This window comes from Podarcis filfolensis (assembly GCF_964270895.1).
Source record: "Podarcis filfolensis genome assembly, chromosome: 7".
NCBI lineage: Eukaryota > Metazoa > Chordata > Lepidosauria > Squamata > Lacertidae > Podarcis > Podarcis filfolensis.
The window spans coordinates 78,523,660-78,546,157 of record NC_139603.1 but is presented as its reverse complement, the minus strand read 5'-3'; positions in this window follow the sequence as shown (position 1 = coordinate 78,546,157).

Sequence of the window (22,498 nt, the reverse complement as noted above, 5' to 3'; positions counted from 1 at the left end):
CAAAGTGCAAGTAAATAAATAGGTACCGCTCCGGTGGGAAGGTAAACGGCGTTTCCGTGTGCTGCTCTGGTTCGCCAGAAGCGGCTTAGTCATGCTGACCACGTGACCCGGAAGCTGTACGCTGGCTCCCTCGGCCAATAAAGCGAGATGAGCGCCGCAACCCTAGAGTTGGTCACAACTGGACCTTTACCTTTAGCTTTACTTTGCCTTTGGCAAGACACCATCCAACCTCTGTTAAAAAAAACTTCCAATGAAGCAAAACATGCCGCTTTCTGAGGTAATCCGTTCCACTGTCCAACGGTTCTTACCTATGCCCCTCCAGTCGCTGTTGGTTCTCCAGCTCTCAATAGCCCAGTCAGACAGCATGGTGGATAATCAGAGATGATGTGAGATGTTATCCAACAACACCTGTCAGGCCACAGGTTTCCCATTCCTGCTTTGGAGGAAGAGAATATGCCCTCCTGCCACTGGAAGAGTAGTGTGACAAAAGGTCAGAAGTCCCTATCTGGGTTCTAAATATCCTATGCTACACATAGGCTATTCTCTTCAGGCTATAATATCCAAAACAACATATTATCTAGGGTTTCATTTACAGGTCATGTGGACAGGAGATGCTGTTCCTGTGATGCAGGAAAGGGCACATATACCCTTTCCCACTGCACCCATAATGTAATGTGTGGTGTGATCTCTCCACATGAACACTTATCCAGAGATGATCCAATGCAGCCATACACATAGAAGATCTCCCAACTGTTTTGAGGGGGGTGGATCACTTCTGGATAGCCAAGTATCTCAGTGGAGAACCTGTGTCACAAGTTTCACCATTAGCATTGTGGATGAGTGGACCTTTGGCCAATCTGAATTGGTCCAAGGGATTCCTCCTAGGAAATAATGTGTGTCCTCCAGATGTCCCAGAAGATAATGCCCATCACCTCTAACCATTGGGCAAGCTGGATGGTGCTCATGGGAGCAGGAGTCCAAAACCTCTGGAAGAAACAAGTTGGGAAAGTCTGGGCTAACTTCTGAGCAGAGCGTTGACCTTTTGATCCTTAAGGGAAGTGCCTCTTTTGAAAAGTATTCTGTGCAAAATGGAAGCTGCTCCCAATATAGCAAGTTCAAAATTGAAAGTTGCACTGAGATATTGTATGAGGTTGCCTCAGAAATAGAGCTAAAAGCACCTCTTCAAGGCACCAAGCGAGACACACTATCTGCCTTAAATTAATGCTTTCAGCAGCAGCAGCAGCAGCAGCAACAACAAAAAGCATCTTAAAGAACATTCTATTTCACTTCAGCATTATTCGTTAACTGCCTTATCTGATGCACCTCCACGGACTGAAATTGGCATCCAGGTGCCTTCTTATTTATTTTCAAAACTCCAGGTTGCCGTTCCATTAACATCTATATTGACAAGCTTATTTTAAGATAAGCGTTTTCATATCTGATCTTCCTTACAAGGGATTTAAGGCTGTGGTTGGCTCTGTAACTACACAAGGAGCATAATATTCAAGTTCTGCATATCTAGAAAAAGAAAAGCAGATGATGACATCATTTTCTGGTCCAACATCTGCTGGCATAAGTGTGTAAGATTTAGATAAGAGTGTAAAGCTCTACTTAAGCAAGCACATGCATTCTGAGATACAAGGGGCTGTGATTGTTAGGTCTACCTCATAATCTGGAGGTAGACTGACATCATTCTGGCTACTACTGGTTTATTGATTGAGTTTTAATTTACTGATACTGTCCATTTTGTGTTTTCAAAACATCTGTATTCTGTGTAAATGTGGCCTATTCACTGACAAAATTGCAGGTATCATTTGAAGTTCACACTTCTGAATTTTGCAATACTCTACCCAAACGATGTGTACAATAATGCACATCTTATTTATCATATGCATATCCCATCCTTCCTTCAAGGAGCTCAGGAAAATGAAGGTTTTTTAAGGGAAAGACCTGCCAAAGAAGCTGAAAAACATCTTTATGTATGCAACAACGGCGGCAAGAGTTTTAATATCACAAGGATGGAAGGCTGAGGAAACCCCAACTAAAGAAGTATGGCAAGATAAATTGATGGACTATGCAGAACTGGCAAAATTGACACATAAACTACGGGACAAGGATAACTGTGATTTTAAAGATGAATGGGAACCTTTTACAAAGTACTTAAAGATGCAGCAAAGTGAATTGGACTCCTTGGCAGGTTTTGAATAAACACTCACAAACTTTTTGTTGATAATAACCAGTTAGATAAATTAAGTGAAATATACTCAGAGTGATTTCATGCTCTTTATTCAGCTCATAGTGGTGAGGAGGAATGAATGAATGAATGTCCCCTCAAAGTATCTGCTTTATATACATTCTTTAAACAATGGGCTGCACATGATTGGCTAATTCCGGAATTCTACTGTAAGCCAATCAAGTTGTGGATTCACTTCTATCTTGAGCATGATTGGGTGGTTCCTGCCAACCAATCATACTGCTGCATTGTTCTAGGACCAATCAGACTGCTGCATTCTGAATCCTATTGTTCTAGGACCAATCAGACTGCTGCAATTTGGATCCTATTGTTCTAGGACCAATCAGACTGCTGCAGTTTGGATCCTATTCAACTCAGTACATAACATTAAGGATATTTACAACTTTGTAACATGCAGAGAATAGCATTTACAGAGAAACCAGAGCCTGGAACAGAGGGAAGTCAGGGGGGAGGGGGGTTGTTTTATGGGAGGGAGGGGAGGGGGGAAATGGGGGCGGAATTAAGGAGGGTATGTTTAAAGATAATATATTTTGTTTAAATTCCTAATAAAACTTTTTTAAAAAAGGAAAATGAAGGTTTTTTTAAAAGTAGTTTTTAAAACTACTCTGGGAAGTCTAACTTTGTGAGGGGAATAGGGGTCACCCAATAACTCTCTGCACCCTCATTAAAGCAGCAGAAATATGAGATGATTGGACCCTTACTGAACTCGAAGCATGGGAACCCCCAACAAAAATTTTAAAAATTCAGCAAAATATTTGGATTTTATTATATGTATCGGTATAATTTGCTTTTTTATAATTTTTATTAACTGGCCAATCACATCAAATTAAATCACATCACATAAATTCCAAATTACAAAGCCAAATTTTTAAATTTTGTTGGGGGAACCCATACTTCAAGATCCAAAGGGGGATTCAGATCATCTTCTTATTACTGCATTAATGTCCAAATCAGTCCCAATCAGTCCAAACAAAATTCATAATTCTATCCAGTCTTATCTTGGTGTTTCCACATCATATCTTGTTCATATAATTTCTATTTTTCCTTTACGATCTCTTCTGTTAGTCTCCTTAAGCCGATAAGCAAAATAATAATCCTGTGTGGATTTCCCGTTCCTCCACTGAGTCCAGATGGTTTCCACATATCTCCTTCGTAGATAACATCGCTCTTTCCATCATAAATTTGGCATTTGTCGCTCTTAAGTCCCACCGAGAAGTTGATCTACGATATGTAAGCAACTCTGTTTCTCTCTTTCTCCTCCCAGACCCAAGAGCTCCAACAATGCCTCCCAAAATGGCGACGGCATTTTTAGCTGCATCATTCCAAAACTCTTAGCTTTCCAGCTTCATCTTGAAACATTGCTTTGGTTCGAAAGTTTATCTCCACACAGCCTTTGTATTGGTAGAATTTGGATTAACTAATGTGATATGATTGGATTGTTAAATCGAAAACTTAATAAAAATCATTTTTTTAAAAAAAAACCTCTCAGCACCCTTAACAAACTACAGTTCCCAGAAATCTTTGGGTGAAGCCGTGACTTTTCAAAGTGGTATGATACTGCTTTAAAGGAAGCTAACAGCAGCAAACCTCCACTTGCAAAGTTGGGGGTGGGGGTGGGAGAAGCTTCTAAACATTTCTTTACAATCTTCCTTTATGCTTTTTAGCTGGAAGAAACATCATTCTTGCGAGACACTCTCAAGAGAGTTGGAAGAGCTTTGCCTTTTCAGCTTTCAAACCCTAAAATAATATTTGTTTTCCCCCAGACACGCTTCTTTTCTGCAGAATGCTGGCGAAGGGCATGTCATGTCACACAAACCAATCTGGTTGTCTCCTGGCAGCAGAGTCTGGCTCTGTGGCCATTGTGCCCCCACCCCCCATTGCAAACTCTGTTCTCGATTAACTTTGAACTGAATCGGCCTAAGGAAGTAGATATGCAGCTGCAATCCTATGCAGCAGGGGTGGGGTGGGGGACTAATGGTTTCGTTATTCGAGTGAAATTCCCCTCTGTACAACTTTCTGGGGGCCACATAGCATTAGTTGGTGCAGCAGAACTGGGCGGGGCCAGAGATACACCATTCTCCATATTTCATCCAGCCAAGAAGGAGGTATTGCCACAGGTCAAGGATATCACTAGAGGAGCATTGAGAGTTGAGTGGGCTGGGCTGGGGGCCAGATAGAAAGGGCTGGAGGGCCACATCTGACCCCCAAACCAGAAGTTTACCACCCCTGTTGTAGAGGAACCAGCTTTCTTCAGTTAATGCTTTCCCTGTGTGAAAATTTAAACATCACCATCATATTTAATATCGATAAACTGTGTAGCCTTACCTGAGGTAGACACCTGGAGCTTAACCAACCACCTGAGGGGAAAAAAAGACAAAAAGAGAAAATAAATTTAGGTTGCAGGGGTTTGTCCTAGGCAGTTGGGGTCTTTGGACAGGACCCCTCTTTGCTGAAACCCACACCATCCATTTATTTATTTATTTATTTGGTCCTTCAATTCCATGTATGAATCGCTTCCTACGAAACAATCTCGACGTGATTTAACGAAACCTACATAAAGCCATTTCGCACATAGAGTAATGGCAAAAAAACCAAAACGATTTCCACACATAAATGTCATCCATAAAAGCAATTAAAACAATTTCAAATGCAGTACAGATGCAAACTGGGAGAAAAATGTCCTCTTAAAGGGCTTATAGAAACAGGAAGGTCTTCAGAAGATGCTTTAAAAAGGCAATAGAAATGGTGCCTATGTCTTCTTTGGCGGGAGGGAGTCCCAAAGGATAGATGCCATGGCACTAAATACCTGATTCCTCCATTGTACAGAAAGAACCTCCTGTCATGGATGCTCTAGCTGCGATTCCTGCATTTCAGGGAGCTGGACTAGATAACCCTTGGGTCCCTTCCATCTCTATGATTCTATGAGATATTAGCAGGATGCCCTGTCCTGCAGAACCCAGGAACCAGTTGGGCATATAAGCAATAGGTTAGGCATGGGAAAACTTGTTTGGTCAGTGGGCCAGATTCTTATGTCCCATTGCTGCTGAGCCAGATTTGGCCAGTGCTGCCCACCTGTCAGTCACCTGATGTCATGTGATAGCAGCTTATGCTGTGCTTTGATGTCCCAGCTCCAGCTGGGGCTGATGGGAGTTGGAGTCTATCCACATCTGGAAGGTCTCTGGTTCTCCACTCCTGCACTAGGAATTTGAGCAGGACTTAGCTGGATTGAGGACGCGGGTGGCACTGTGGTCTAAACCACTGAACCTCTTGGGCTTGCCGATCAGAAGGTCGGCGGTTCAAATCCCTGCAATGGGGTGAACTCCCGTTGCCCAGTCCCAGCTCCTGCCAACCTAGCAGATCAAAAGCATGCCAAAAAGTGCAAGTAGATAAATAGGTACCGCTCCAGCGGGAAGGTAAATGGTATTTCCATGCACTGCTCTGGTTTTGGTGTTCTGTTGCACCAGAAGTGGCTTAGTCATGCTGGCCACATGACCCGGAAAAACTGTCTGTGGACAAACGCCGGCTCCCTCGGCCTGTAAAGTGAGATGAGTGCTGCAACCCCAGAGTCGTTTGCGACTGGACTTAACTGTCAGGGGTCCTTTACCTCTTTTTTTAGCTGGATTGAGATTCTTTTACTTCTACTTGTCTGAGGTGGGGGGGGGTTTCTTAACACAAATGAAATTTTGTGCTCCATTAACCCATAAAATAAACGAACTGCCGACTGTTTTCTTTTTCTGTTGAGGATTTAATTAAAATCATTTCAAATGAAGGGCTGAGAATTGTCTGCTGGGAATTTCATATTCAGGGTTTTTTTATTGTTTTCCATGCAAACAAGTAAACATAATGATACATCAGACTCCAGTGTTGTTTAATTGAAGCTTTCATCCAATATGAAAGGCAGACTTCCCTACTCGATGTACAAAAAGCAACTGGAGGTAGAATTTATCCTTGGTGGAGGTTTGATAGCTCCAAACATTATTGTTTGGATTGCCCAGTGTGCTGAAGCTTCTCAAAGAGTGTCAGGGGCATCAAAGCCTCTGTCAGGTGTTCTTGGATAAAATGGTTATCTGGGCCCATTTCAATCCAAATTCATGCCTCTGTTTCACATTGAAACAGATTTTGGTCACCCTGGTTGATGAGCTACAGAGAGAGAGAGAGAGAGAGAGAGAGAGAGAGAGAGAGAGAGAGAGAGAGCGCCTGACTGTGTCTTGGTTCTCTCAGCAACTTTTGATACCATCAACCAAAGTATACTCCAGGAGTAGCTCTGTGAGGCAGGGCATGGTAACTGGGATAGGGTCTCCTCTGTGATGGCACCATGTCTTTGGAACACGCAGCCCTTTGAACTGGGTCAAGCATCATCAGTAACAGAACCATGGTGTGTTTGTTTTCCTACATGCAGACTTGTGCACATTCAATCATTTATTTTATATACAGTGGTACCTCGGGTTAAGTACTTAATTCGTTCCGGAGGTCCGTTCTTAACCTGAAACTGTTCTTAACCTGAAGCACCACTTTAGCTAATGGGGCCTCCTGCTGCAGCCGCGCCACCGGAGCACGGTTTCTGTTCTCATCCTGAAGCAAAGTTCTTAACCCAAGGTACTATTTCTGGGTTAGCGGAGTCTGTAACCTGAAGCGTCTGTAACCTGAAGCATATGTAACCTGAGGTACCACTGTACTAATCAACTAAGTATAGGGGACGCAGGTGACATAGCTGCCGATTGGAAGGTTGGCAGTTTGAATCCCGGCAACTGAGCGAGCTCCCATTGCTCTGTCCCAGCTCCTGCCAACCTAGCAGTTCTAAGCACGCCAGTGCGAGTAGATAAATAGGTACCGCAGTGGCGGGAAGGTAAATGGTGTTTCCATGCGCTCTGGCTTCCATCACAGTGTTCCGTTGCACCAGAAGTGTTTTGTTTTTTTTTTAAGAAGATAATTATTAAGATTTTCCATTTTATACAAACCAAGAGGGGGGAAAAAGGGGAAAAAATTAAAAAGAAAAAATATTAAAAACACATAAATTTCATATCTTATTTTCCAATAACATATTTCCCTGACCTCCTCATACCTCCCCTTCTTGTATTCCAGTTCAAATTGTTCATCCAGCAAATCCTTATCTCATAGCATTACAGCTAAAAGCCTTATTTTCTATCCATCTTCTTAAATTATTGTAACTTATACTTTTACTTATATACAAAAAAGAACGATTTTTTCATATTCTTTTGTACCATTACAGCTGATAACCCCTTAATTTCAATCCGACATCACTCAGTATTCCTTAATGTTACAATATTTTTGCAAATAGTCTTTGAATTTCTTCCATTCTTCTTCTGCCGATTCTTCTCCCTGGTCACGGATTCTGCCAGTCACTTCTGCCAGTCCCATAAAGTCAATGCCGTTGCACCAGAAGTGCTTTAGCCATGCTGGCCACATGACCCAGAAAGCTGTCTGTGGACAAACGCCGGCTCCCTTGGCCTGAAAGCGAGATGAGCGCCGCAACCCTTTGACTGGACTTAACAGTTCAGGGGTCCTTTACCTTTTTACCCTTACTATATGTTAGTGAGAAACCACTTGTGTTACTGAGCCAAAGTGTGTATGGGGTGTTAGGGGATGGGTAGTACCTCTGGTGGGGAACACATCATGCTCATTCTAGGGTGGTTTGTCACCTTTGACTGGACTTAAGTGTCCAGGGGTCCTTTATGTTTACCAACTAATTATGCCACCACAGAATCAGTATAATCTGGGCTTTTCTTCTCCTGAGTGTTCTGGCAGATCCCACGTTGTCCTGGTGTTGTGGGCAGGAAGCGTGTTTTTCTCTGGATGGATCAGGAAGCAACACTTTGCTTCTCTTCCAAAAGAAGCTTTCCAAGGGAGATGACATTCCCTTAAAAAAAGCTCAACAACCTGGGGTTTGTCTGTCCCCCAAAAATAGGGAGTTCCTGCACCTCTTCTTCTAGAAAACAAGTGCTGCGTGTAACCATTTATACTGTTCAGCTAACTGTGTCACCCCATGCACATTTACTAATGAGCAAGTCCCACAGTCTTGAATCCGTATTACAACTTAGTGTGACAGCCCTCCTCCTAAAGAATCATCATATGGTGGGATCATAGGGACTTACAGTTAGATGAAGAGATGGGGATCCAGGAATTCCATGTAATGATTCTCATGAAAAGGCGGAAGGTTCACTTCCTGCCTGGACTGATCAAGTCAATTGCAACCTGTCCCTTGGAAGATAAATGCATTCAACAAGCACTCCTGATCTAAGGCAGAGAAGGGGCATCTATTCCACCACAAGTGACTGGGAGTGGCCACCAAGACCATATAACACCGGTCCTGAAAGATCTTCATTAGCTCCCAGTACATTTCCGAGCACAGTTCAAAGTGTTGGTGCTGACCTTGAAAGCTGTAAACGGCCTCGGTCCTGTATACCTGAAGGAGCATCTCCACTCCAAACATCCAGCCCGGACACTGAGGTCCAGCACCGAGGGCCTTCTGGTGGTTCCCTCACTGTGAGCAGTGAGGTTACAGGGAGCCAGGCAGAGGGCCTTCTCGGCAGTGGCGTAGCGTGCGTTGTCAGCACCCGGGGCAAGGCAAGTAATTTGCGCCCCCTAACCCGTGGATTTGCGCCCCCTAACCCGTGGATTTGCCCTAACCCCAGATGTTGCGCCCGGTGCGGCCGGCCCCCCCTGCACCCCCCACGCTACGCCACTGCTTCTCGGTAGTGGTGCCTGCCCTGTGGAACGTCCTCCCAGCGGATGTCAAGGCAATAAACAACTATCTGACTTTTAAAAGACAACTGAAGGCAGCCCTGTTTAGGGAAGTTTTTAATGTCTGACGCTGTATTGTTTTTAATATTCAGTTGGAAGCCGCCCAGAGTGGCTGGGAAAACCCAGCCAGATGGGTGGGATATAAATAATAAATTATTATTATTATAAGGGCCAGAGTCAAAGTTTGTCAACTCTCTGGAGGCCACATTCCAGATATCTTAAGGGCTGTCACAGCGAAGATGGAGCAAGCTTGTTTTCTCCTGTTCTGGATGGTAGGACTTGAACCAATGGTTTCAAGTTACAAGGAAGGAGGTTCCGACTAAACATAAGGAAGAAGTTTCTGGCAGAAAGAGCTGTTCAACAGTGGAACGGTCTCCCTCGGGAGGTTGTGGACTCTCCTTCCTTGGAGGTGTCTAAGCAACAGTTGGATGGCCATCTGTCATGGATGCCTTATTTGAGATTCCTGCAATGTGGGGGGTTGGGCCAAATGACCCTTGGGGTCCTTTCCAACTGCACGATTCTATGACAAAAGTGGGTGGGGCAAAAAACCCCACCAAAACAAATAAAAATATTCTATTGCAATGAATCCAACACATGCAAGAAAAGCTGCCTAAAAGAACTTCTCCATTTTACTGAGTGGTGTAAGGATGAATGCAAAGACATGAATACATTTGGACAACTATAGCTATGCATTAAACACTGTTACACCCGGTAACTTTTAACACCTCTTGACAAGGCAAGCCAACAACAAATCATTATAATGTCTGCAGCAGGTCATAATTAGGATAATTAATTTTTCTGTTGCAAATAGAATGTTTTTCTGCTGAATTATGACAATAGAAAAATGTTCATAGTTTAATGAGATGCCAGCGCATCTGAATGATAACTGGGCATATGCTTCTTCTTCCAAATAGCTAACTCAGGCAACAGGATATCAAATTAAGGGTCACCATTATGCATGAACAATGGTAATTGATTGAAAATGTGCTAATTTATCTTTTTAACTAGCCAGGCTTCAACATCAAGCTATTTTTTTAAATATACATACATATATATATAGATATTCAGACATCTGATGAGTAATGAAAAGCAAATAAGTCAATACACTCTGTTTTCCTTACGCGAATGGGGGTGGGAGCATAAGCTATTGGACAACAGGGATCAGGAGAAGGAGCTGCCTTAGCTGGGAAACAGAAAGAGAATGTGCATCAGTGATTGGAGAATTAAGTTGATTTACATCAACTTTACTCAATTTGAAGCCCTTCAAATGCTTGCCATCAGTCCCACCCAGCAAGGCCAGTGGTCAGGGGTGAAGGAAGTTGGAGTCCAACACATCTGGAGTTTCGAAGAGCCATTTCAAAGTGACAGAGCTGGTCTCGGGTTCAATCCTGCCATCTGCAGATAGAGCTGGGGGAAAACTCTCCCTGAAACTCTTGACAGCCATTGCCACTTTGTGGAGCCCACGGTGCCTGAGGTGAACCATAAAATAACTCACCCCCACGCCTAAGCTATGAGAAACTATTTTTTTAAGGGTGCTGGCTTAGAACATGCATAGGGTATATTAGGCTCAGGGGACAAATGCAGCCCTTTAAGCCTCTTATGCCCCCTTAAAAAGCAGAGACATCACCTTGCTGACAAAGACCCGTATAGTTAAAGCTATGGTTTTCCCATTCGTGATGTATGGAAGTGAGAGCTGGACCATAAAGAAGGCTGATCGCCAAAGAATTGATGCTTTTGAATTATGGTGCTGGAGGAGACTCTTGAGAGTCCCATGGACTGCAAGAAGATCAAACCTCTCCATTCTGAAGGAAATCAGCCCTGAGTGCTCACTGGAAGGACAGATCCTGAAGCTGAGGCTCCAGTACTTTGGCCACCTCCTGAGAAGAGAAGACTCCCTGGAAAAGACCCTGATGTTGGGAAAGATGGAGGGCACAAGGAGAAGGGGATGACAGAGGATGAGATGGTTGGACAGTGTTCTCGAAGCTACCAGCATGAGTTTGACCAAACTGCGGGAGGCAGTGGAAGGCAGGAGTGCCTGGTGTGCTCTGGTCCATGGGGTCACGAAGAGTTGGACATGACTAAACGACTAAACAACAACAACAAAACCTCTTATGATGGGCCTCAGAGTACCCCTCTTTAGTCTTGTTTTGCACCCTCCTTGAGCTCCCATTGCTTGGTCCCAGCTCCTGCCAACCTAGCAGTTTGAAAGCACACCAAACAGTGCAAGTAGATAAATAGCTACCACTCCCGCGGGAAGGTAAACGGCATTTCCGTGCGCTGCTCTGGTTTCGGTGTTCTGTTGCGCCAGAAGCGGTTTAGTCATGCTGGCCACATGACCCGGAAAAACTGTCTGCGGACAAACGCCGGCTCCCTCGGCCTGAAAGCAAGATGAGCACCGCAACCCCATAGTCACCTTTGACTGGGCTTAACTGTCTAGGGGTCCTTTACCTTTTTTGCCTTTAAGTCTTATCTGGATTGAGTTTCAGTTTGCTGGTTCTCATCCAGTCCAAGACAATGGTCCTGAACATCCGCTGCTACACCTGCAGATGTAAAGAAGTGTCATCAGCATATTTCTCACAACGTAATCCAAAACTACTTCCATTCCACAACATTTGCATTTAATTTGCACTGAAATGAATCAGGTGGGATAATGCAATGGAAACGTAACTTACATAATTTATGTAAAATATGTCAATATGTTCCACTCAAGTATCACACTGCATGTGTCAGACTCCTAGCTTTGCAGGAGAGCAGCTGCATTCTCCAGCCATGGTGCAAAGGCAAGAGAGAGGGCAGCCAGTGGAATGGAAAAAGGAAGTGTTTTTTGAGGGGGGTAGGAAGGGGGTAGGGATGTGGGTGGCGCTGTGGGTTAAACCACAGAGACTAGGACTTGCTGATCAGAAGGTCAGTGGTTCAAATCCCCGCAACGGGGTGAGCTCCCGTTGCTCGATCCCTGCTCCTGCCCACCTAGCAGTTCGAAAGCATGTCAAAGTGCAAGTAGATAAATAGGTACCACTCCGGTGGGAAGGTAAACGGCATTTCCGTGCGCTGCTCTGGTTCGCCAGAAGTGGATTAGTCATGCTGGCCACATGGCCCGGAAGCTGTATGCCAGCTCCCTCGGCCAATAAAGTGAGATGAGTGCCGCAACCCTAGAGTCGGCCACGACTGGACCTAATGGTCAGGGATCCCTTTACCTTTACCTTAGGAAGGGGGTAAGATGAACACTCTCCCACCCGCACCACAGTACTCTCTCTCCATCCACAGACACTTTATTGTCATTTAGTCATGTCCAACTCTTCATGACCCCATGGACCAGAGCACGCCAGGCACTCCTGTCTTCCACTGCCTCCCTAGTCAGCCAGAAACACTCAAAAGGTAAAGGACCCCTGACAGTTAAGTCCAGTCGCAGACATTTGTCCACAGACAGTTTTCCAGGTCACATGGCCAGCATGACTAAAACGCTTCTGGTGTAACGGAACACCGTGACAAAAAATCAGAGCACAAAGAAATGCCATTTACCTTCCTGTTGCAGTGGTACCTATTTATCTACTTGCACTGCCGTGCTTTCGAACTGTTGGGTTGCCAGGAGCTGGGACAAGAGCAATGGGAACTCACTCAGTCGCAGGGATTCGAACTGCCAACCTTCTGATCAGCAAGCCCAAGAGGCTCAGTGGTTTAGACCACAGTGCCACCCGCATCCCAGATAAGACTTAGTAGTTAGTAGTAGTAGTAGTAGTAGTAGTAACAGAAAATACTGATTGCATTTGCTGCATTGATTTCTGTTCCAGACATGGGACAAATAAGCAAGCATTGGCAATTTCCACTCCAATTTCTATTTTCATTATTATTCTCCAACATCCTTATCTGCTCATTGCTGGCACAACAACTCCACAAGATAACCTCTCAGCCTTGTAGCTCCACTCCCTGATGGACAACTCCCTTGCCTGGCTTGTATGCAAAAGACAAAGTTAATATGTTGAGGACCTTACACTGGGGCAGGCAGTTGGTGTTGGCAACACTTGGGTTTCTCCTGGACCTCTGCTTGTATACAAAATAGATGAAGCCTTGCTGATTTTCAGCTTGCTGCAATCATTTTTGTTGAGAACAGAACTGGTTAATGCAATATGCAGTAGGTTCTTCCATGAGGAAATAATCTGAAAGAACCAGGAGAAAACCATCAAACTTATCTTTAAGAAATTGTTTTTCTTTCTTTTCTTTTCTTTTTAAAAAAACTCCCATTGTTTCTATATATAAATCTCTCAGCTCTTCATTAACCTTTGTAGTAATCCCTCCAGCAAACCCCTAGTCCCACCCACTCTATGCATAGATCTCTTCAAAGCCTGGCTGCTCAGCTGGAAACACCTTTCTGAAACGAAGGAGGAAAGTTGATTGATTTTTAAGGCTCGCTAAATATGGCAAGGCCTTTAACAAAAATCAGGGAGGAAACTTTAAGCATCTTTAGGGTGGAACAACACACAATGTAGCCAACATGAAGCTTGCAAACCCAGGTTTGAGGGAAAACAGTAATAATGTGTAGCTGGGGAGAGAAATAAGGCAATGGATAAATTAGCAACAAGAGGGAATACTCAACCATTTCTTTAAATTATTCTCCCTGAAAACATATCACCACACTCTCTTGTTTTTCCCATGCTAAGCCTGCTTATTTTTATTCTTTACAGTGGTACCTCGGGTTACATACGCTTCAGGTTACATACACTGCAGGTTACAGACTCCACTAACCCAGAAATAGGGCTTCAGGTTAAGAACTTTGCTTCAGGATGAGAACAGAAATCGTGCGGCGGCGGCACGGCGACAGCAGGAGACCCCATTAGCTAAAGTGGTGCTTCAGGTTAAGAACAGTTTCAGGTTAAGTATGGACCTCCAGAACAAATGAAGTACTTAACCCGAGGTACCACTGTATTTATCGCACAGACATATCGCACACACAATATAATAAAAACGTAAGACTGTTATCACACTGTAGTTTGTTTGACCACCGACAGGTGGCGCTGTAAACTGCAGCATGGCAACAGCCTTCAGACAGCTGCCGGGCCATCACAATAGTGTCATAGGGTGAGAAAGAAGGTGATGGGAGCAGAGAGGCGGGCAGTTGGAAAGCAGCCCAAGCAGGTGGGCAGACAGGTGGTGGGTGGCAGCAAAATACTTCTTGCTGCTTCGTACCCCCATTCCCCAAGTTCTTCTCTGATAATGCTTCTTTCTTACCTGGATGGAGGATAGTGGGGTGTGTGTAGAAACTAGCCTGCTGTATAAATGTAAAATTTGTCAGGAGCTCATCCTACTCTCGAGTAGGACTCTGGCAGAGACACATGCCCAACTGGCATGTTCTCTCCCTCCTGGTCTGTTGTTCGGGAGCTTCATAAGCTTTCTTCAGCCCGAACATCACAGCGACCGATGCCAACCGACACCGGCACACTTAGGGATCCACAGAGTCTTCGCAGTTGCGTAACAAACCTCAGCAACTCAGCATTTTGGCTAATCTACTTTATTTACATATGAACACACACGGAGCACTGCAACATGGCTCCCTTCCTCTCTCTCTCTAGCATCAGACAGCAAAGAGAAAAAGAACAAAGGACAATAGTCCCACTTCAAGGAACACAGTAACACAAACATCCTGTCTCCGTCACTTCCCACTCTGTGGAGTCAAAACATACACTGTCATGTGAAAGACAAAAATCCCATGACTGCAATCACAGAGCAGGAATTCTAACATTCATTCCTCTTCTCACTTTTGTCTCTGGGAGGCGGTCCCTGGCAAGTTGTCAAGAAGCTAATGTAGCTCTTGGGTTTCCCACCCTTTTTCTGACATCCATGACAGAGGGACTGTCCTGGTGGTTAAGTACAGTTGGACTACATCCTGAAGAACTCATGAAAGATATAATGGGTAGGTGGGAGAAAGATCTAGAGATCTCCCAACCTGTTCCCCGGTTCCTAACTGCAAAAACGACCCCACTCTACTGCTCCTTTGTGGTGTCAGATGGAAGAAGATGCAGGAAGAAAGCAACCCTAGGCAAACAGAAGGTCTCGGCTGAAGAACATTGCTTCCCTGTGGCCAGGCTGCGGCGTGGTGACAGAGTGCCACTGCACCCATCTCTGCCACCATGTCAATGGACCTCGGAGGCTTCCACATTCCCTGTGCTGATCCTCAATAACCCCCCTGAACTTGTGAAATCTGACAAGATCAACAACTCAAGGTAATCAGGCCTCCGGGTCCATAGTGCATCCCATAGAAATTCAAATACATTTTCTTCCTCCTAAAAAATTGAACTTTTTCTTTCCCCTGCTAAGAACAATTATGATGAAAAGGAAATGAAATCTTGGCATACATCATCCATAAGACTTGAAGGCAGTACACAGACTGAGATGAACAACAGAGGTCCCATTAGAGGGGTGAAGGTGGGGTCATGCTCACCCCAAGCTTGACATCCCGAGAAAGGAAAAGGAAGACTGCATCCTCCATCTTTGTTCCATGTATCCTCTTAACCTTCATCTATCCCTGCAAAAATATGTCTCTTTTATTTAAAATAATATATAGCCAAAGGTTAGCTTCTGCGAAGGGTTTTCTTTCTTTCTTTCTTTCTTTCTTTCTTTCTTTCTTTCTTTCTTTCTTTCTGACCTGCTTCCAAACTAGTATGTGGCTTCTAAAGTCATTAAAACAGTGACTCCCAAACTTTTTTTTTTTTTGACCCTGCTCCCATGGTTCCATAAATTCATTCCCAGTGCTTCCTGACCCACCCTATAAAAACATTATTCAGAATAGCAGTTTCCACAACCCACTAAGTGAGATAATAACACAACAAAATTGAAATGAGTAACAATTAATTGGACATTTATTCAAAATCCAATTAAAATAATTTAACTTAATTAAGTCAACAAAATCGATGAACTTGAGCCAGTGATAGCACTTTTTTCAAAGTCTGATATTTATACTTTCAGTGCTCCCTTTGCCTCTTAGCACCGTCCCCTGGGTAATCCCACCCACCAGGGTAATCCCACTGCCCACTTTGGGAACCACTGCATTAAAATACACACAACATCCTTCTGTGGAGCTCCATTTACCCCCAGACTTTTAATCTTCCTGTGAGCTAAAACACCTTGTCTATGACACCCAACACCCGAATTTTAACATTGGTGGACTAGAAGATGTTTGGAGAGTTCTACAGGTTGGAAGGCTGCATGAACAGAGGTGTAGAGTGGAGAGGCCATGCTTCTGTTTAACCACCAACATAGCTGAGTCACTGGCAGAGTATGTTAGTAGCCTCGCATGTACAAACCACACTTCCGGAATGTGTTGGGTCTGGTCTACTGTACACAGAAGGCAATGTGGCCTGAACCAGTGTCGGTGTGGTGGATCGGTGGCATGACCTTCTCAACAGTTGAGTCGCTACTGCTTACTAGGAGGGGTTAGGAGGATGAGGAAGCAGGGTGGTTGGTGCAGTGCAAATGCACTGGCAGAGCCAACCTTGATTATATCCATTCAGTCTGCTGGTGAGAGGTTGCAAGGCTGAATGCTCCTTCATTATATAAGCTCTCTAAAACTAGATCTTCTTCTTTGGCAATCACTCATAGACGAATAAGATTGTCTTCCATGAATATGGTCTCAACGGTGTGTCTGTAGGTAACTGTGGAGGCCAATTATGGATCCGCACGTCCTTCCACAGTGGGGACATAGATTTCCAGGTGGAAGTTGATCAGGGTCAGGATTTGTCAAACATGCCTTCCTGTTAGCTCGTTTCTCCCTTTCATCCTGAGTATGTGCTTCTTCAAAGTCCATGGGGCCTCTTAAAAAGCAGAGACATCACCTTGCCGACAAAGGTCCGTACAGTTAAAGCTATGGTTTTCCCAGTAGTGATGTATGGAAGTGAGAGCTGGACCATAAAGAAGGCTGATCGCTGAAGAATTGATGCTTTTGAATTATGGTGCTGGAGGAGACTCTTGAGAGTCCCATGGACTGCAAGAAGATCAAACCGATCCATTCTGAAGGAAATCAGCCCTGAGTGCTCAATGGAAGGGCAGATCCTGAAGCTGAGGCTCCAATACTTTGGCCACCTCATGAGAAGAGAAGACTCACTGGAAAAGACCCTGATGTTGGGAAAGATGGAGGGCACAAGGAGAAGGGGATGGCAGAGGACGAGATGGTTGGACAGTCTTCTCGAAGCTACCAGCATGAGTTTGACCAAACTGCGGTAGGCAGTGGAAGACAGGAGTGGCTGGCGTGCTCTGGTCCATGGGGTCACGAAGAGTCGGACACAACTGAACGACTAAACAACAACAACAAATTGATTTATACAAGTGGCTCAGAGCAGAATCACTTTCATGGATGCAGCAATTTCCTTTGCACCACTTTTAATTCCATCCACTGTCTCTCAGCCTAACCTAACTCATACAGTTGTTGTGTGAATAGAATGAAAAGGGAGAGAACCAAGTATGTCATCTTTGGAGGAAAGGTGGGAAATATCATCATCATTTTGTAAACTTATTTGAGGGTTGTTGTTTTTCTACGATCAACTGCCGTATAAATTTTATGAAATAAATAAGACCTTTTTTTAAAAAAATAACCCTCTCTTATTCCTATATAACCTGGGATAGCTCATTTGGTAGAGCATGAAACTCTTAATCTCAGAGTGGTGGGTTTGGGCCCCACATTGGGCAAGAGATTCCTGCATTGCTAGATTGGACTAGATGACCGTCATGGTCGCTTCCATCTCTACAATACTCTGATTCTATTATTCTAACTCTTATCCCTCCTGCTCTGTTTTTTCAAACTCTCTCACACACACCTTTGTATTTTACAGCTCTCAGGAAAACTGCTGAAATACAGAGGAGCATTTCGTAGCAGTAAGGAATCAGCTGAGCTCACAATATCAATGCATGGAACGCACAGCAGGAGAATCTTCACTGAGCAACTGTGCAATGAAGTTAACAAGCAAAAAAATAAAAAATTAAGCATGTGGAAGCCAAAATAAGGTTGTAATGAATCCACAAAACTCTGATAATCTGGCACCGTAAATTTGTATTTTTGTTGTGCAAAGGCAATTCTGACACTGATGGAATTAGTCACTTAGCAATACATTAAATACAACTCTTTGCTTTCAGGATCTGGGAAGTTCAGTTTGGGCCATCAGAGATCCCAGTTGCACATCTAAAACTTTAACAAATAGAAATTTTTCTTTTTCTTTTCTTTTTTAAATATATATATTACCTTCTTTATGATCTTTAATTTTTGATAGCTCTCTATTAATATTATTTATATGTGTGTTTTAACATCTGAAGACTTCTATTTTCTTTTCTTTCCCTTTCTTGTTTTCTTTTTTAATTTTTATTACTGCTTTTGTAATACGTTGAAAACTCTTACTAAAACTGAGTTTAAAAATAGAACTTTAACAAGTATGGCTGGAAGAGGTTAAGAGACTGAATATGCGGAAAGCTTAAGTTAAGTAAATTACAATGTAATGCAATTTGTCTGCTGTCACTGTGGTTTGCGAGAACAATTAAATAAACAGCAGTGCACTGGTGCAGCTTTTAGAGGATTATTAGAGGAGCAGGGGACAGAACTTGATGGTTGATTTAAGGAAAAAGAAAGAGAGAGAGGAAAAAAACTCCTGGAAAACTCATTGACATTAAATTACCGGCATTTCAGAAAATTACTACATGACAATGAGCCAGAGAAGTGTTTTAATAACCTTGCATTACATCTCTCTCTCTCTCTCTCTCTCTCTCTCTCTCTCTCTCACACACACACACACACACACACACACACACACAACACTAGGTGCATATTTGAATCAAACACAATGCCAAGCTGATTCAGTTAAAATATCCACCCTTTTATAATATTACTATTCTGTAGTTAGCATGCATATTCATATCCCCATACCACATACGAGAGTCATAGTTTATTGCAGTAAGGGGTGGCTGATGGAGAATTAAAGCCAACATTAACTTGAAACATGCATTTGTTAATGCTGCCTGAGACTTTAAGAGTGATTGGTATTGTTGTTGTTGTTGTTGTTTAGTCGTTTAGTCGTGTCCAACTCTTCGTGACCCCATGGACCAGAGCATGCCAGGCACACCTGTCTTCCACTGCCTCCCGCAGTTTGGTCAGACTCATGTTTGTAGCTTCGAGAACACTGTCCAACCATCTCGTCCTCTGTCATCCCCTTCTCCTTGTGCCCTCCATCTTTCCCAATATCAGGGTCTTTTCCAGGGAGCCTCAGCTTCAGGATCTGTCCTTCCAGTGAGCACTCAGGGCTGATTTCCTTCAGAATGGATCGGTTTGATCTTCTTGCAGTCCATGGGACTCTCAAGAGTCTCCTCCAGCACCATAATTCAAAAGCATCAATTCTTCGGCGATCAGCCTTCTTTATGGTCCAGCTCTCACTTCCATACATCACTACTGGGAAAACCATAGCTTTTACTATACGGACCTTTGTTGGCAAGGTGATGTCTCTGCTTTTCAACTGTCCTTTACTGAGATGAACATTGCTGGTCTGTACTGCTCATTTTCCTTTTACAATTGTACAATTTGTTATTTACTGTTGGGATCTTTCTTTTTGAAAGGGCCGCTTGTAAGCAGCCATGAAGGCTCTTGTGGCGGAAAGGAGTGATGGAATTTTGTCTTAAGAAAATACATAATCCTATAGCAAGATTTGCTAGGATGAGCAGCTTACGGCGCAGCAGATATCCAGCCCAGGCAGCTGGTCCCTAGCTCAGCCAGCATCCTAGAATCATAGAATTGTAGAGTTGGAAGGGGTCCTGAGGATCATCTGGTCCAACCCCCTGCAATGCAGCTGTCCCATATGGAGATTGAACCTGCAGCCTTGGTGTTATCAGCACCATGTCCTAACCAAACTGAACGATCCAGGCAACATGTCCCCAACCCCTGGCTCAGCCAAATATATGTAGCATAGCTTGTTCATTCTGGCTCAAATTGGGTGCAGTTGGCTGAGCTGAGGGCAGTGCAAATAATAATAATAATAATAATAATAATAATAATAATAATAATAATTTCTTATTTATACCCCGCCCATCTGGCTAGGCTTCCCCAGCCACTCTGGGTGGCTTTCAACAAAATATTAAAATGCAGTAATGCATCAAACATTAAAAGCTTCCCTAAACAGGGCTGCCTTCAGATGTCTTCTAAAAGTCTGGTAGCTGTTCTTCTCTTTGACATCTGGTGGGAGGGCGTTCCACAGGGTGGGTGCCACTACCGAGAATGCCCTCTGCCTGGTTCCCTGTAACTTGGCTGCTTGCAGCGAGGGAACCGCCAGAAGGCCCTCAGCCCTGACCTCAGTGTCCGGGTAGAACGATGGGGGCGGAGACGCTCCTTCAAATCCCCAAAATGAGCTTTTTGAGGGCATGGTGGGGGCAGGACCAGATAGAGGAGACTTAGGCTGAACCCTATGTCCATTCACCTCAGTCACATGACCTGGTGACAGGCTCCGGGGACTTGGCTTCCTCCCCCCCCCCTTTGGCTGTAGATAAGCAGGACAAAGCGAAAAGAGTCCCTTACCATTTGAAGAGTCTTTAATTTAACAGCAAAAGAACAAAGCAGCCATTCTTGGAATGAAGGTGTTCCCAATTAAGGTTTCCACCCACGTGCCCCCTAGTCACTTCCGTCTTGCAACCTGATATCACAACCACCCTGCTTTTTGTGCAGCCACCTTATCTGCGCGATGTGACCTTGGACTGATATGCTGAATACTTTCCAGCAAGAGAGAGAGTCTGTCAGCTCTCTCTCTTAATGTTTTTCTTCACTTTGCTGTTCACCCCCCAGTTCTTCCCAACTTTTGTCTTCAGAACGATGCCCCTCTGCAAACCACTGTTCCAAATCTATACTGCTCCACTGCTCCTAGGCAGCTTCAGGATCCTGGTCAGAAGCAGGGGGAGGGAGAGGCTCCCACCATTCCTCGTCAGAGCTGTACTCCTCAGCCTGGTCTCTGACACCTGGCAAGATTCACCCATCTTTAGACTTCAGTGGTTGCCTAAAGCTGTGGAGGGATGGTGCCTAGGGCACATCAATAGGGAGGGATTTCTTCAGTTTGGGGCTCATTACAGAGAAGGCTCTTTTGCAGGCCATCAGTTCCTGCACCTCTGAAGGAGATGCCACCATAAGAACATTCTCAATGTCTTGAGTGGCACATAGAGGAAGAGGAGCTCCTATGATGGACCTCTCCATCAGATCAACAGGTGCAACCAAACCTACCCAACCAGCCCAGCTGCTACTGGGCTGTAGCTGCTACTCTGTTGGCATTTCCCTCTGGACTCCGAGAGGCACCCATTTGTCATGAGAGTAAAGCCACTGCAATGCTCAGATAGGGCAAGTCCTCCTTGTGACTATCTTCATTACAAGCAAGTCTCATCCCCAGAAGATGCCCAGTACGACAGGACTTCCACAAAGACATCAAGGATGTACAGCTGCCCACAGAAGCAAGCCACAAACCAAAAAAGGATGCACTTCAAGAGATGCTCCTCTAGTCGGAAAAAGTTTCTCTGGAGGAATGCTGAAAAGAACTTCAGAGAGCCTCCTCAGTCTCATGGAGAACTTTGAGGAGAACCACTTCAGCGATTTGGAAGCCTTCAAAGGTGACCTGCATTAACCATAATCTTCAAAAGATGGCGATGACAGGACATGAAAGTCCTCACCGTGACATGAAGTTTTCTTTTTCCTTTTTTTTTTTATATAAAAAAGAGGCAGAATCCCTTGAAGTGTCGTTAAGCCTTTGAAGCAACAGCATAAAGCTGGAGCAGATGTTTGAATACAAAGCTGTTGGTACCATGGAGAGAGCTCATCAGTGTGACAGGAGGCCTTTCAGCAAGGTGAGCCTGTTCAGAGAAACCCCCAAAGTCGGAGGCCAGCCACTCGGAATCACAAAGGAAAGCTTTTGTCATACCCTGCCATGCTTCCCAATCCATTTCCCTCTTGCAAGAGAAGAGATAGCTTGGGAATTGGTTTTGCAAAGGGAGGAGCTAGGTATTTCAAAGGAGCACCTTACGCACAGCCAGTGGAAGGTGGCGGCTGGTCCATTAGGGCAAATGAGGCACTGCCCTATGAACCTATGTAACAATAATAATAATAATAATAATTTATTATTCATCCCCTGCCCATCTGGCTGGGTTTCCCCAGCCACTCTGGGCAGCTCCCAACAGAATATTAAAAGCATGATAAAACATCAAACATGAAAAGCTTCCCTAAACAGGGCTGCCTTCAGATGTCTTCTAAAAGTCAGATAGTTGTTAATTTCCTTGACATCTGATGGGAGGGCATTCCACAGGGCGGGCACCACTACCAAGAAGGCCCTCTGCCTGGTTCCCTGTAACCTCACTTCTTGCAGGGAGAGAACTGCCCGAAGACCCTCGGAGCTGGACCTCAGTGTCCGGGCTGAATGACAGGGCTTTATAGCAGCTTCAAGCTTTAAAGGTCAGCACCAGCACTTTGAATTGTGCTCGGAAACGTACTGG